The sequence below is a fragment of the Macrobrachium rosenbergii genome, chromosome 51 (genome assembly GCF_040412425.1).
Source record: "Macrobrachium rosenbergii isolate ZJJX-2024 chromosome 51, ASM4041242v1, whole genome shotgun sequence".
Classification (NCBI taxonomy): Eukaryota; Metazoa; Arthropoda; class Malacostraca; order Decapoda; family Palaemonidae; genus Macrobrachium; species Macrobrachium rosenbergii.
In genome coordinates this window covers 38,864,377-38,877,382 of record NC_089791.1, presented here as the reverse complement: position 1 = coordinate 38,877,382, position 13,006 = coordinate 38,864,377, and the positions used below count along the sequence as shown (strand labels likewise).

At 37.3% G+C, this 13,006-nt stretch overlaps 1 protein-coding gene across 1 annotated transcript in view; it reads right to left on the bottom strand.

The window, feature by feature from the left end:
• The window catches only part of LOC136833329 (uncharacterized), a 278,488-nt gene extending 270,418 nt beyond the window's left edge, over positions 1–8,070 (bottom strand). Inside the window, exons 1-3 of the mRNA XM_067095329.1 lie at positions 7,878–8,070; positions 2,974–3,037; positions 1–739 (exon numbers count right to left, since the gene is read on the bottom strand). The exon at positions 1–739 is cut by the window's left edge and continues 1,329 nt beyond it. The gene's annotated coding sequence lies outside the window, so the exon portion shown is untranslated. The remainder of the gene's footprint in view (positions 740–2,973; positions 3,038–7,877) is intronic.
• Positions 8,071–13,006: the final 4,936 nt, after the last annotated feature.

The window sequence follows — 13,006 nt, the reverse complement described above, 5'->3', positions numbered from 1 at the left end:
AGAAACAGGGAAATTATAATGAGCATAATAAACAAAATTGGATATAGAAATGAAGTGAACATAATCACACAAAAAAGCACATCATCATCATATGTATAAAATAGCATACAATAAAACATCAAGGAATATTTCACATAGACCGCACCATAAAAATATAAACAAAAATAACAATAACATGCATGCAAATAAATGGAAAATTGAGCAACACCACTATATAATGTGTATGGGAACAGTTTTGATATATAATACGCAGCAAAATCATGGTTAAGAATCGGTACAAGACTACACTACAACCGATTCCCAAATGACGCCACATAGCCTAATGCACACCATATCCACCTCCACATATATCACCTAAGTTTGACTGATATTTGCTTCAGTTTAAACAATCTGGCGTCGCGACAACTATGGTCATTGACGAATTTTGAATTGTTAACAATCCCCTGGCGTCACCTATCCCAAAGGTCGCTGACGCCGTTATAAAGCAACGTATATTCAATTTATGTGTAGCAGAATTTGCTTCACATAAAACTATGTACATATCATTACATAACAAGCTCAAGGAGACAGCAATGGTAAAATGGCAATGACAAGTATTTTCCGAACCAAAATACTACCTACTACAAGTCCTAGGATTGAGCTATTCTTTGGCGCAGAAAATATAAATTGATGGTATTCAAGACAAATTCTAGAACTCCAGCAGCACATTGGTATAACGCAACTTACCGTGAGCGCAAACCTGGAAGAAAAAGAAAATAATTCAATTTCTCTGTTTAAGAGTTTTTATTTTATTTTATTTTTTTTTTTTGCAAACAAGATTATTATTTCCAAGCACATGTCTGTAGGCTTGAGCGTCTGGATTTTTTTTTTTATCTGAATTATATAGATTTTAGGCATACATGCCAAGCACTGGGGCAACTAAGGCTATTCAGCGCTGAAACGGAAACTGACAGTGAAAAAGTTTGAAAGGTGTAACAGAAGGAAAACCTTTTGCAGTTGCACTATGAATCAACTGTTAGGAGAGGGTGGACAGTAAGATGGAAGGAGAATATGAACGGAGGTACAGTAAAAGGAATAAAAGCGGTTGCAACTAGGGGCTGAAGGGACGCTGCAAAGACCCTTAAGTAATGCCTACATCGCACCGCATGAGGTGCACTGACGGCACTACCCTCGTCCGGAGGTCCACGTCACGCCTCCTATAGTGTTTAACACCCTACCACGCTTAAGTGACCCAAGACCTTGCAGTGACCGGCTCAGGTTAAGAGCCCCTGCTGGCATATGCCAGGCATAATCCAAACCTACCAACTCTTCTGGGGCTATTAGAATGACAACTGTAATTTTGAAATAGTCAGGTTATAAAACTGATAATTTTTGTAGGTGTTAGATTAAGCTAGTTTTGTTCCAGCACAGGCTTTTGCTTGTCATTTTAACAGCACCTTCCACCCTTTCAATTTAACTATTTATGAACGTATCATAAGAGCCGATTATCAGATGCATTTCGCTACCAAAAGCTAATATAATAAAGGTAGCCAGCACGATTTATGGCTTAAGCTTCTCATATGCAGAGACTAAAATCGTCACTCAGAGTTGCTATAAAATTGTCACTTGATTTCGAATATGAAAAGGAATCCAAATCCTACACTGAATATTTTTTGCCGAACCAGCATAAGGGAACTTCCGTTCGGTATGAAAAAGAAAACTAAACCTGGATGCAGAGTAAAACCCGGAAACAACTCAAGAATTTCAAATGATCAACAAGCCCAATCTTCCTCGTATATTACTCAGTACCTGTCGATCACTCTCACTTAGACCTGTCAAGCACTGCAGAAAACTTTATTACACCTTACTCTTAACCATTAATGAAATATCTCATTCCCCACCTTGTCTTTACATCCACCAAATTCTTAGCTGGCATGCTTTTCTTTCACAGATAAAATCAGCAAAATCTTAAAAACTTAATATATATATATATATATATATATATATATATATATATATATATATATATATATATATATATACTATATATATATAATTCCGTTTCAACAAACCAGTCACTCTTAACTAAAATTTATGATAAAATTTTCCTTTTCTTAAAATAAAAAAGATGCATCTGTTGTCAGCTTTCCCTGGGTTCATACACACCACACACTGCTTTTGCCTTTACTCACAAACACTCACATAGCCTACCTATTTCATAGGTATTACTTGAAACACTTTGTCTATAATCAAACCACCCTTACTAGACATACTAATACAAGGACCCTGTAATTATCTTTCTTCTATCACTCTTCCAATTATATAGAAAATTACTTCAATATTTCATTCATCAATCCGGCCCATTCTTTACACTCCCTCGTCAATCTCGGAGTCTGTGGCTCTAGCAGTTTGGTGCCAGATGATTGGCAGTCGGTCCATCAATACTTTGTCAAATATCCATTTAAATTCATCAGCATGCCGTTACGACTCACTTGTAATTCCATAAATTCCCAGTATTGTTTGAATTCTTCAAACTCCACAAAAGTCACTGAGGCGAAAATGACGTTATATTTCACAGCAGTCTGTGGGGGCAGTCGGATAATCGCCATCGAAATCAGAGGAATGGTTTCAACCGTCTTTTAAAAGGCTTCCCCACTAGAGATCCACAAACCTATTAGGAAGTCCCATGTGTATGCTGAGCAAGTGCAGGTACAACTGCAGTTCATTAGAATAGCAAGAATAAATGACAGTTTTATTATAGTCCTATGCACAATGAGTTTTAAATTCAATTGCTGTCTACGGAAGAACAAACTCATCTGCAAATCCGCTTTTGGTAATTCTATTTTAATTTATCGTAGAAGCTTTGAACTACCGTGTATAGGAAGAACGAAATATAGAAAGACAGTACTCAGCATTTATGTAGTATAATGTTTTTACCGTTACTATATGTAAAATCTTTTAAAAGAGAGCAAAACTCGATCCCAAAGTACTCACAATGAAATTCATGATGTCCAACTCCGGAACCTGGCGGTAGCAAGATGCCGTTCTTCGTGATGTGCTGCAAAAGAGAAAAACCGATGAAAACTATTGCAGCAGCAACGTGTAAATTATCAAATAAACTGCTAAGCGTGTCCCAAAATTTGTCAAAGGCTTCATAAGCAGTTTAAATTTTTTAAAAGGTTAGGAAAACTGTTGGAAATTCTAAAATCAGAGCCAAAGTAAACCAAAGCAACATGTTGTACGTTGTACACAAAAGGTAAAACTGTTACAGGTTATCAAACATCTCATATATATATATATATATATATATATATATATATATATATATATATGCATATATATATATATCTCTTCTTTATATATATATCTATATATATATATATATATATATATACATATATATATATATATATATATATATATTTATATATCTCTATATATATATATATATATATATATATATATAAAATTACAGTTTGGCTCTCAGATGTATAACATTTTCAATGAAACTGGTATCGCCATGCAAATTCAACCTTACTGTAACCTACCACATTCGACTGCCTACCATGTAAATAATATTTCACTGCTTAGATCAAAAGAGGCAGAATAAGTCTTAACAGGACCAAATTTATTTGTAGTGAACCATGCTGGAAAAATTATGGTAAGTTAATATAATAGAAGTCGAGAACGCAAGTACCAACCATCATAACGTTATATACAGTCTTGCTGCTCGGACAGTTACAGTTACCTTATTCTGCATACCTACACAGTGGCCAGTTTGTGGTGAAACTAGGCCATGGCTAGACGCTGGCAAGTGGAAACATGGAGTTTAACACTTGCAGACTATCATTATTTTTTGTCTCATTATTAAAAAAAAATACTTTTCTATGAGAGAGAGAGAGGCTACACTGATAAATCGTATCTACACTAAATAATAATACTCAAAATAATGTTAGGCCATACCCAGCACACTTACACAGAAAACTTAATTAGTTAAAAAGCCGTTGTTGCGAAGACTCCTTCCACAGAAACTAAAAAAATGAATGATCAACTTACTGATCTTCAAACGAGAATAAACTTTTGCCAAAAAAACGTTGGGTTCACAGGAAATCTATTTAGACTGCGAAAAGCCCTTGAAGCCATTACATTGCTTTTGATATACCTCACCAAAATTGCCGTAATCTTTGGTGATTATATCCACTACCTTTACAATATCAGAGTGGAAATTAAATATTTATTCTTTACTGGACGAATTTTTAAGTGTTATAATAAATATACGAGTAGTTTCTAACATATGCAAGCACATGTATGTATATATGTATAGGACAATCATATCTTTGCACGAGTAATTTAATGTACTTGCCCTGGTGGAATAAGTAAAGTTACGGAAAGGTTCCTGTTTTCTCCTCTTTTGCAGATGTCAAGTAGTACTTGCATACTCAGCCAAGTCATAGAGGCTCACCGCTTAAGTCTGTACCTTCAGCCTAGCAACCAAGTGTTGAGATTTTCAGGATTCATTACACGACTGCCATTGAGATATCCGTGATTTACGGTTGTTCTGACAGTGTCAAGAATCCTGAGCTATGTAGGAAGTGGGTGAACAACGCAGATGTGATAATATCAACCAGAGAAGCACAAGACCATGTTTCGGTAATTTCCAAACCTGCAATTTTGCAAGAAACCTCAGACATGAATTGCTCAACTGCTGCAATACACACGGACGAAAACTATAAAGGAGCTACTGTTGATCAGGTATCTGTAACATTTCGTCTACTTAGTCTGGATTCCTCTTGTAAAGGGTAGAAGAAAAATATTCATTCGATTACCTAATGCAAGAAAGCCACATGCCACTGGTTAAGATTGGACATGGGCCTATGTGTTAGTTACATTAACTGCAAAAGGGAAAATGCCAGTCAACGCATGAGAGAGAGAGAGAGAGAGAGAGAGAGAGAGAGAGAGAGAGAGAGAGAGAGGGGGGAATGGTTGATGCCTGCAGACGACACTTGTTGACTGGGGCTAGTGTTGGGAAATTGCAGAACTAAAAGTGTTAGCGAGAGAAGAAAGTTGAGAGTAAATGTGAGAATGATATTCTAAGGGTCATTGGAATCAGGAAGATAGAGCAATGGTAATAAGGCTAATGGAGGACTGGAAGCCATAATATGCACAAATATTGGCAAGCAAATAAAACTATATGATGAGAGATGCGGCGAGTCACTGAACAGGTGAACATGTTAAGTGGCAGTAAAAAAAAAAAAAAAACAGGTTATGAAGAAACTTGAGCTCCCTATGGTAGGCACGGTGGGCAGTATGAGGGGACTGCTGAGCCAATTATTTTAGGAAGTGGGTTTTTTTTATGCATAAGATATAAAGGGCGAAGCTTTTCATATGAATTGTTTGCGTAGTTACCTGACATAAAGTACCTTTGAGAATTAGTGCAAGACAACGGTGAATAGCACAATATATGCTACTGATAAGCCATTCGCGTTGGTGCTCATGGGGTTCATTAAAGTACAAATGTGGCGGTGACTTTTTTTTTTTTGCTGGGCTACCCACTGTTGAGGGAAATGACACACAAACACACACCGCAAAATTCAAAAAAAGTCTGGGCTATCTGAAAATTTTTAACCAAAAACATAATAAGCAAAATTAGGTAAATATTCTGAGAAGTTGCCCTCATTTAAAAAAAAATTAAGAAAATGCCCGCAACGATATAAAAACTTGCACTAAACTGAGCAAAGCGTAATTATGAACAGTACATAGGCCTACTAAAAGAAGTGAAGTTGGAATGGGAAATGCCGCCATTTACAAAGACGGTGTACCTCCATTTCAGAAAATGGCGTAGGGGGGAGGGAGGGGGCAGAGGAACGGAAGAAGCCCTAATAAATGATTTTCCTTACAATATTTTTAACGTGACCTAACCAAACCTAGCAATTTTACTTCGCTGGGTCACTAGAGGTGTAAGCCTTGGCTCACATAACACCAAAGCCGTTACCACCGAACTCCCTCCCTCGGAGGCAAGATCCCGGGAAAAAAACAAAGCACACTTACAATTCTAAGACACATTGATGCATAAAATTAAAAACCCTCTCCTTGGTTTCTGACTTTATATCCATAATAATACAATAAGATGAAATCGGAAACCAACGCCACTCCAACACAGTTACTGGATACGGTTCCTTTGGCAATTTAACGCTAAGAAATGTGATAATATCATACTCAAGCCAGAGATTCAATATGATTTCTTTCTTATGAATTGGAAATGCGTATACCCTACGTTTACTTACAGTCTACGATGTTAGACTCTTACCATTAGCAGTGAAAATTGCGGTTTGGAGGGACACAAAAAAATGGCGTTCGACAACTTTGTAGACTACTTATCCTTTGTGTAATGTATGTACGCTCCGGAAAGTAGTTCCAAAGGGCGTCACGCAACAAGCAATTTTATATTAATGACTATGAGCAATATTAAGAATTTTTTTCTTAATTATAAGTTAAAAAATCCATAAATACGAAGAGTTAAGCCGAAGCAGTACAAAATTATCACATTCTCTTTTGAGAATCGACTGTTTTGGAAGGTACACCATTTATGGCTGATCGGAAATCCTTTCGACTCGAGGATGGTGAACTTGACGAAATTCTGGATATGGGTGTTGGGTAAAATCCATTGATACTGTTAATCATGGTCGAGTTTGGTTATTATGTCAGTTGTTGCGTATTCAGAAACAACAATTTACTTGCCTAGTATTGCCATTTGCCGCGTAACCTCCGCTCAAAAGCTTCCCAAGTTTTTCCCCTTAACATTGTTAGAACATCATATACGGTGTTAGCTCACCACATTTACAGCATTGCTGCCTCTTATGACATCATGGTAGTTTCTCGTGTAAATATAACAAAACCAACACGAGTTACTTAAGGTTATTAGGTAAACCTTGGGAACTAGTTTACCGAGCGGAGACGTTAAACGCCCTTGCAGGAATGGCGGAGTCAAGCACAACATCGAATCGTAATAACCGTAAGTAAACGAAATTTGCGTTTATGATATTCGGGGGCTTGTTTTGTCATTCGGTTTTTAACATTCGCGAGCCTGTTTCATCATTCCAACACTAAAACTGCCTGCAACTTCAAGGTAAATGATTTCAGTAAGTTGCCACAGAAAGCGTGATCATGTGACGCCCCTGGATCTGTTGCTTTGAGTTTCATCATCACAAGGCAGTGCTTGCCCCGTCTGCCATGTTGCTATTTATTTAACGCAAGGCCATCAGCTCTGCATTCAACCAACCTCTTTCACCCATGCCTGCAACAGACAAGACTGCATACACTCGTGGCTGGTTTAAACCTCATGTAGGCCTAAAAGTAGAAGCATTGTTGCTAGGCTCAATGTATTCTTCAATGGTTTCGGAGACCTTTAGGCCTATACCCATTGCCATATTCATCAGACTGCATTATTGCAAACTTGGGAAATGCCTGACAATTTAAGGCAAAACCCTCACCTTTCGTTCAGCTGCTCATTTAATGCGGGTTTGAGATCGACATGTCTGATTTACAGTAAAATGCCTGAATACCCACACATAGGCCTATAGTCTACAGGTACTACATAAATGCCCCAATTACAGCAAAAACCTAATTCCGTATATTAAAACAAACCACGCGATGGAGGGAGTATCCCTTATTCTCGAGGCTATTGTTAATCAACCTACGAAACTGTTATGTTCAACACATGCTTCTCTCATCTATGCTATGGCTGCAAATAACACAATGTCACCTGCCAAAATTTATACTGTAATATTTCCTAAACACGAAAGAAATTGCAAAGAGGCTATTCCCCGTACAAGAGAGGAACACTGTGTTACTGTTTTAGCTTACTATTCTAATAAAAAGTAAGCTTAAAGGCTACTTACCTAAACATTGATAAGCAAAAAGTCTTCACTGCATTTTTGTATGCAACGTTAAAGTTCGCCGATAAGCTAAAACATAGTAAGGCCAACAAATTTTGTTTAAAGTCAAAACCACTTAGATTTTTGTCCGAACACATCTTAAATTGGTTAAAAGCGAACGCATTACAAAGATTTATATTAGTATTTAAAGACCGGCGGCCGCCTTCAGCGTCCAGCGTCGAGTAACGATCTGACGACCCACATTCAAGGCAAGCCACCAGACTTGGTACCCTCTTCAGCAGTGAAGTCTCGATTCCGAAACATATTGAGGGCTTGTTCTGATGCCGTAGTTATGGTATTGTAAAAGGTTCGTTCTCGTGTTTTATAGATTAAAAACAGTTTATGCAGACGGCGAAATGTGTACATTATTTTGAGGCCTAAATAGTTGTTTGTAATCATGTATCGTTGCATTTCATTCAAACCATCGTAAATGTTATTCAGTATGACTTCAGATTAATATGTCATGAAGTGTAGAAAATTATTTTGGTTGCTGTGTCTCTCTCTGTACTATATATTCATATTAGTTAAAGTTAAAGTCTCATCTAGATATATATATATATATATATATATATATATATATATACTATATATATATATATATATATATATATATATATGTGTGTGTGTGTGTGTGTGTGTGTGTCCTTACGTTTAGTGGTTATGTAGTATTCTCACCATAAAAAGACTAGGAGTTACTTTCCGGCTATGGGTCGTGATTTAGCCACTGCTTTAATTCTCAAGTGAGCTGCATTGATTAGTACCTGATGTACCTGGCTGTTAACAGAATGGGGTAAGATGCTATCAGGCTGGAGAAGAGTATAGGCCTAGCAATTTCATCATAAAATACTTGCTGAAAACCTGAAGGGTAGAGAGTTACTCCTAGCTAAGGTTAATGTTGACCTTCAAGCTCTTATCAGACGTTTATTTGAGTGAGGCTGCTAGGTCTATGCCATTTTCCCATGCTAGCTGTGATCCGCCACATTCAAGTAGCCAGCAGGAGAATAATTTGTTACTTAGGTGAACAGAGGTATACGCCGATTAACTGAAGGTGCCGAAGACATGTATTGGCATTACTGGAAATCGAGCCCCGGCATTCACAGAGGCAAAGCGAGCATCATGTCCGTTGGATACAGAATATGCTTGTAATAGGGACAATGGCCGTTTAACTTTTTGCCTTCACCAAGTTAACCTTTCTTACGTCAGTTCGGATACCGGTGCCCGTGGTAGGGTCTATTCATTCGTTCCCCCATCTGGACTGAGGGCTCGTGGTGTTGAGTAAATCCAAAGCACTGTATGACAACAGCGAGTAGTTAAAATATCTTTTGTGACACAAACTTCCCATATATATATATATATATATATATACATATATATATATATATATATATATGTGTGTGTGTGTGTGTGTGTGTGTGTGTGTGTGTGTACGTAACAATCGTAACGATTGTCCTTCCACAAATGATGTATTGGCTAGTTTTACTCAACAGCTTTGTCGTTTAGCTGGTCAAGTGTTTTCCGAAAGTGCTGATCGCCAGTTTCTCCTAGTGCGTGGTTTGCTTCCAGTTCTGTGACGATACCGTTTGAGCAACACATTGCTCATTTTCTTGCCTTCGATGCTTTATGTGTAGCCTGTAGGTTAACTTTAAAGAATAGACATAATAAGCGGAAGGATAGAAGAGAGCGAAACTGGCAGCGACAATAAAAGTGAAGTAATTGTACACGTAACAATACATGCAGGCAACGATGCACAGAAACACAGTACCTGACAATACAACGCATCTGTGTAAGGTAACTCATTTTATTATCACAGATTCATTTTTATGTCACCGTTACTTATCTTTATAAATTACAATTATATATATGTATGTATGTATGTATATATATAAAATATATATATATATATATATATATATATATATATCATATATAAATATTTTAGTATGCAGATCTACACAACTCAGTGACTTCCTTTGCCCTGACTGCTACCAGCAACAATCTACTATTTAGCACGTGCATGATTCATTACTTGGTTTCCACAAGGGCTGAATGTATTTCTCAGGCAACTGTCCAAAATACTCCCTACAATCAATCAGATTTTTTGCTGCCAAGGAGAGGACGTTAACCACTGAGCTGTGGGAACTACTCACGCAGACATAGACACACACACATTCACATCATCAACATTGTCTCCAAAGCTAAATTCCAACGCTGAAGAACATACACATCATCAACGTCGTCTCCAAAGCTAAATTCCAACGCTGAAGAACTTGTATCGGATATATTTGTTTAATTATTTGAAAGATGAAACCTCACTAATCGTTTCACAATCTAGTATTTTTCATCCCCCTGTGCATACCCAGTCCTTATTACCTTTCTTATTTTTCTTAGATTTATCCCAATTCTGCGAGATGTATGTTGCGTTTTATCCAGCAGTCTTTGTAGATCTTGTGGTGTTTAGCTGACAACAACAACAACAACTGTCAAGTTCTTGTCGTTATATATATATATATATATATATATATATATATATATATATATATATAATATATATATATATATGTGTGTGTGTGTGTATATATATATACACACATATGTATATATATATATATATATATATATATATATATATATATATATATATGCATTGTACGTATGTGTGGGTGGGAGTTACGTTATGTAGCCTGTGTTGTCTTTTCCTGCAGTTATAAGGAAAAAAAGTGGTTGGAGGTGGAAGAGAAGGTCTAGACCGAAGCAATAATGACTTGACAGATGATGCTGTGGTTATCTGCAAAACACCACAAGGTTTACAAATATTGCTGGAGAAAATGCAACATACGAGTATATCTCGCAGAATTGGGATACATCAAAGAAAAATGAGAGAGGTAATATGGACTGGGTATGCACGAAGTGATGCAATAACACTAGATAGTGAAGCCATTAGTGAGGTTTTTTATCTTTCACGCAATTAGGAACAAATGTGTCTAATACAAGTTCTCTTGTGTTGGAATTTAGCTTTGGAGGCGATGTTGATAATGTTTATGTGTGTGCACGCTTGACTGATTGTAAGGAGTCATTTGGACAATTGCCAAAAAAAAATACATTGAGCCCTTGTGAAACTGAGTAGTGGATTATGCACGTGCGAATTAGTCGATTGTTGCTGGTAGCAGCTAGGAAGTTACTGAGTCGTATAGGTGTGTATACTTGTATCCTTTCTTCAGCTTTGTTTACTCTAATTGGGAGTTGCTCCAGGGGAAACAATAACAGCGGTCACTGCCATATTTATATTTTAACTGCTGAATTGTGATTGAACCCCCAGTGGAGTAAATCTTCTGCAACGTTAACCACTTTATGTGTCAACTGAACCTCGTACAAACACGCTGCGTTACCAAGGAGAGATGGTGACTTTGACCACTGGGTGGTTCTTTCTTCTATTGCTGTTTCTAAAATAGGCCATGTTTCGAATCCTGGCCGGCGCAGAAGCTCATATCAGTTATAGTTCCCCTAAGGTGGGAATATTCCCTAGGCGTGGTGAATTCGATATTTGACGATATTTGAGGTTAAGTATTTGTGATTTTAAAAAAGGTCAGGCGTGTAATTACATGCATATATATAATTACACACACACACACATATATATATATGTATATATATGTCTATATAGATGTGTGTAACCACCATATTCAGACTCTGTTATCAGCAAGTATTGTGCCAGGAGGTTGCTTACCCCATTCCCCTCTCTCTCCTGATTGCAACGCACAACAGGCAAGTAACTGCCAGGTGTTGCTTCCTTGTTTGAGGCTAAATAGACTTTTCGGAACGTGGCTAAAACTAATACTTTAGTGAGCAGTTCAATTCGCTCGGGACTCGAACCCGAGACCTCTCGATGGTGAGACAAGCACCCTAACAGCAGATTGATATATTAATATATATATGTATATATATGTGTGTATATGCATATCTTACTTTTGATGTAGTGTATTCAAGGGATGATACTGTTGCATGTTTCAAGCAGTGATTTTTTGGAGCTACGGCTTTCACTGCGTTGAAATTTACCTAAAGTTTCACAAATAGAAGTTAGCAAAAGCCAAGATTTTCATTATCCCGAAGTTGTTACAGTAGAGATAAATAAGGTTCTCTATTGCAATTTTCGTTTCTTTCAAAGACTTGATTACAATTAGAATGTGCTGTGAGAATTTTGCTTATGTTGGATATACGCAACAGTATTGTTAATAACCTCGGTGAGGGTAATTGATGAATCAGTATTATAACATACCGTATAGAAATTTTTACTCTTCGTTTTTTATAAATACTTCAGCAGCTTGACTTACTTTTAATCGAAGCCTCAGATTTTCTGTAGGATGCCAAGCTCCGCCCACTGTGCATTGTCTGATGTTTGACCGATAAATTGAACAGGCGTGCATGAAGTAAAAACACCCATATATTCGATTTTCATTCTCTCTTGAGGCACAGCTGTGCGTAGATGTACAAAGGACCTTTAGGGTTAGCGACTGAAGTACTATTTTGTATACTTTAGGCCCCTGTAATTGAACATTAAGAGGGAAAAATAGGCCATTACGTAGGGTAGACTTGTAGTTTCATACGAGTGTAGTAGGTCTGTTGGTCGGGTAACCCAGTGTGTACCAAGTTTGGCGATGCATGCGGCCACTTTCAACAGTAAATGATAGACTTGCTCTGTTTTCGAAATAAATGGAAGTCGGTATTTTCACTTGCAATATGCGCCGAAATTAATTGCGTTACACCTTGCTCCATCATCATAAAACTTGTTTTTGCCCAAACACGAAGTGACGGTGCTGCCGCGCGTGAACGTAAAAAAAGGATAATGATATTGTTGATTCATATAACAAGTAAAAAATGCGCCGAAGTTTCTTAGGTGCAACCGAGTTTTCTGTACAGCCGCTAAAGCGTATAATCAAGGCCAGCGAAAATAGATCTATCTTTCGTTGGTCTCGGCATCATGCTGTATGAGCCGCGGCCCATGAATCTTTAACCACTGGCCGGAGGTGGCCTATCCTTTATCGTTGCCAGAAGCACGATTATGGCTAACTTTAACCTTAAATGAAATTAAAAATACT